The sequence below is a fragment of the Colobus angolensis genome, unplaced genomic scaffold (assembly GCF_000951035.1).
Source record: "Colobus angolensis palliatus isolate OR3802 unplaced genomic scaffold, Cang.pa_1.0 Scaffold44, whole genome shotgun sequence".
Lineage (NCBI taxonomy): Eukaryota > Metazoa > Chordata > Mammalia > Primates > Cercopithecidae > Colobus > Colobus angolensis.
In genome coordinates, this window is record NW_012117821.1 from 1,934,902 (window position 1) to 1,938,667 (window position 3,766).

Here is a 3,766-nt window from a genome sequence, read left to right on the forward strand (position 1 = left end):
GACGTCCGGGCCAGAGCGGGAGGCAGGGCGCGGCGCGGGCCGCGGTGGGATTCAAGGGACTGACGTGGACCCGGCTGGGCTGCTGTGACGCCGGTTCCCGGGGCAGGAGGCTGGACCCCCAGGCACCCCTCGTAAGACTCCAACTTTTCAAATGAGCGTGTCTTGTCCTCACTGGCTGGAAGGTTTCCTTAGCGATGCTGGTGAAGAGAGACATTTACATTTGAACCAAAGAGTAGAGTTGTTTGTTTGTAATTTCTTGATAGGGCGATCAGGGTGTTGCAACAGAGGCCGAGGGTTAGAAGAGTGTGAGTGATCCGGCTCGCCCCTTTGTGATGAAGTGTTACGGTAGAGTCTTCAGAACCATCAGAGCCATTTAAAGTCAGTTTTTGCCGCTTAAGAACACTTTTAAATGACTTGTAAGTTGGGTGTGGATTGTATATTAAGATTTTGTTTTACATGTATGATGCCGATGTTAACCAAAGATGTATTTCCCATCCCCCATGTGGCAATACGAAGCAAACAGAACCGTAGACAGTTCTTCCTAGAGTGATACTTTTGTAAGTTTCAGCACAATGCAGCCTCCCTGCGTTTTTTCGCCATGCCCTTTCTTAGGGTTCCGGTGCCGGTATCTTGTAGACAAGAGGCAAAATAGCGTTTCTTTCTTGTTCCTTGTTCCTCGTTTACTCTTAATAGTGGTTACTACAGTGAGTCTCAAAATTGTACTGAAAGTTTTCTTTGAGGCATTGGGCACATTTTTTTTCTTTTTTATTTTTCTTTTTCTGCCAAACCCAGCAAGAGGCCATGGTAGTGGGTAAATGTTAATGTGATTTCTTCTTCTGTAAGCATCTTTCATGAATACCAGGCTGTCCTTTTGGGTCTTCGTCATTTTCAGCAGTGTTAGGCTGCTGGCCTCCTCTGTCGCTGGCTTCCTCTTCAACATCTAACTGTATGTGGTTGCGATTCTAACTTAGAAGAGTTGGAGTTGAATCATGTCTTTGTGTCAAGCGTCCCATAGTCTGACAGGGTGTCACTAGCAGCCACCGTGAGGGAGACTAGGCAGCAGGTAAGCTCAGGGGCTTCCTGGCACACTATTGTTTTCCTCACTTAAAATGTGAAGCCAGTGGCAGCAAGAGGAGAGGGGTGTGCATGCGTTTTAAATACCTCAGTTCTGTAGCCAGAACTATACTAAAAAGAGTTTTGCTTAGGTATCCACATGTCCACATGGTTACAAGGGAGTTTAACTGACTAGCTAGGTTTATGAATACTGCATCTTCAAGATCAGCTGGTCTCTTTGAAACAGTAGAAGAGTTAGATGACTTGAGGTTACAGAATAAAATTCCCTATAGTGGTGACATAGGTGATAGGCAGTTGCATTGTCTTTCTCCCGGTGAGTAGAGAAAAAGATAAAAAAAATCAGTTCAAGTCACAAGATTGTTCCAAATGAAGCTAGCATGTTGCTAAAAAGCTCTCAATTAGCATGAGGGTTGGAATGCTCCTTGTAAATGATAGTGTTTGCTATAAAAAAAAAGTTCTTAGTCTAGGAGAGCTACGGAATTTTTTTTTTTTTTTTTTTTTGAGGAGGAGTCTCACTCTGTCGCCCAGGCTGGGGTGCAGTGGCGCTATCTCGGCTCACTGCAAGCTCCACCTCCCGGGTTCACGCCATTCTCCTGCCTCAGCCTCCCGAGCAGCTGGGACTACAGGCACCCGCCACCACGCCTGGCTAATTTTTTGTATTTTAGTAGAGACGGGGTTTCACCGTGTTAGCCAGGATGGTCTCGATCTCCTGACCTCGTGATCTGCCCGCCTCAGCCGCCCAAAGTGCTGGGATTAAGGTGTGAGCCACGGCGCCCAGCCACGCCTGTTAAATAGCGGTTGGGATTAGGACATCCCAGAATCCACTGTGAGTAGAATCTCATAAGATTAAACCCAGGGTTTTCAGGAAAAAATAATCACATCGATTCTCTCATTTTATAGACAAAAATACATTGCAGAAAGAGAAGTGGCTGCCCCGAGCCACTCACCTGGACGCTCAGTTTTGCTCTTACAGCAGCAGCCAAGGAATAAACCTCTAGGCCCGTGTTCTGTGTTTAAAGCAAACAAAAGCTGTTGAGGACGGTAAGGATCTTCCCAGGGGAAGGCCGTGTCTTGAGAGATAAGGTAGGACTTCTGTTCTCCTGGCAGCGGAGTTTCAGGAGGGGCTTGGAAGTTTGCGTGTTCTGGCCATGGTTGCAGGTGTCACTGTGTCTGCTGTGGCAGCTTTTAGGACCAAATGGAAGATAATACCAGTGCACAGATCGGAGGGAGATGCTCTGCCCGTTCTCCTTTCAGTCCATGTAAAATAGAGCTGTGAACATTCTTTGTTTTCAGATGAGAGCCTACAACCTCAACGAAGCCTTTGCTACTGTTCCTAATAGTAGAGTTCCATTAGAGTCAAGTGGATTTCAAGGTGCCTGTCAGTTGGAAAGCGTCCCCTGTTGGCAGAGCAAAGAGCATGTGTGGGCAGTGATAGTGCTGACGCAGTAGGTTGACAGGACTAGTTTTTAGGTCAGCATAGGAACTTTAATTTGTAAATAACTTTATTTAAAATACATTGATCGGTGTTTTCTTCTCTTTTTTTTTTTGAGACAGTCGCACTCTGTTGCCCATGCTGGAGTGTTGTGACTTGAACAAGGCTCACTGCAGCCTCAACCTCCCTGGCTCAAATGATCCTCCCACCTCAGCCTCCCGAGTAGTTGGGACTACAGGCACTCCCCACCATGACCGGCTTTTTGTTTTCTTTAATGAAGATGGGGTATTGCTGTGTTACCCAGGCTGGTCTCAAACTGCTGGACTCAAGTGATCCTCCTGCCTCCCAAAGTGCTGGGCTTACAGGTGTGAGCCACTGCACCTGGCCAGTGTTTTCTTCTTTTATCTGAATATCAGAAAGATTTCCAAGAATGAAAACAATATGCATCTGCAGAAATGTGTGGATTGGCCGGGCGTGGTGGCTCACGCCTGTACTCCCAGCACTCTGGGAGGCCAAGGCAGGCAGATCACAAGGTCAGGAGATCGAGACCATCCTGGCTAACACGGTGAAACCCCGTCTCTACTGAAAATACAAAAAATTAGCCAGACGTGGTGGCAGGTGCCTGTAGTCCCAGCTGCTCGGGAGGCTGAGGCAGGAAAATGGTGTGAACCCGGGAGGCGGAGCTTGCAGTGAGCCGAGGTCGCACCACTGTACTCCAGCCTGAGCGACAGAGCGAGACTCTCTCTCAGAAAAAAAAATAAAAAAAGTGTGGATTAAACTCCAGAGTCCTTCCCTTTGGTTTTTTTTCCTTTGATTGGCTAAACTTATCTGTTTGTTTATGAGGGTGGTGCTGAGAAGAAGAAAGACTGATAGAAAGAAAAGAACTTTCCTAAAGATATAGCACTTGAATTTTTCCCTTAAGAGGTCAGGTTAACTGTTCAAGTTTGTATCTAGTATATTTTATTTAAAAATTGATGGAGGTTTTTGCCCCTTTGTTTTCTATACGAGATTTCTTGGCAATTCTGCCTCGTATTGAAAATTTTGGAATTTAGTCTGTCCCTTGTAAAGCTGCTTTAAATTTCCTGGGAGTTTCCATTCCAGGCATAGTTACAGCTCCAGTTCAAAGGTAACGTCTTGCTGGTGGTCCTTTCAGACCTCAAGCCAGTCACAGTACAAAAAATGAGACCTGTGAAGAGGTGTGATAAAAGGCATTTAGATGAATATATTTACTTTGCAGCTTTTTAAAAAAATGATTGTGTC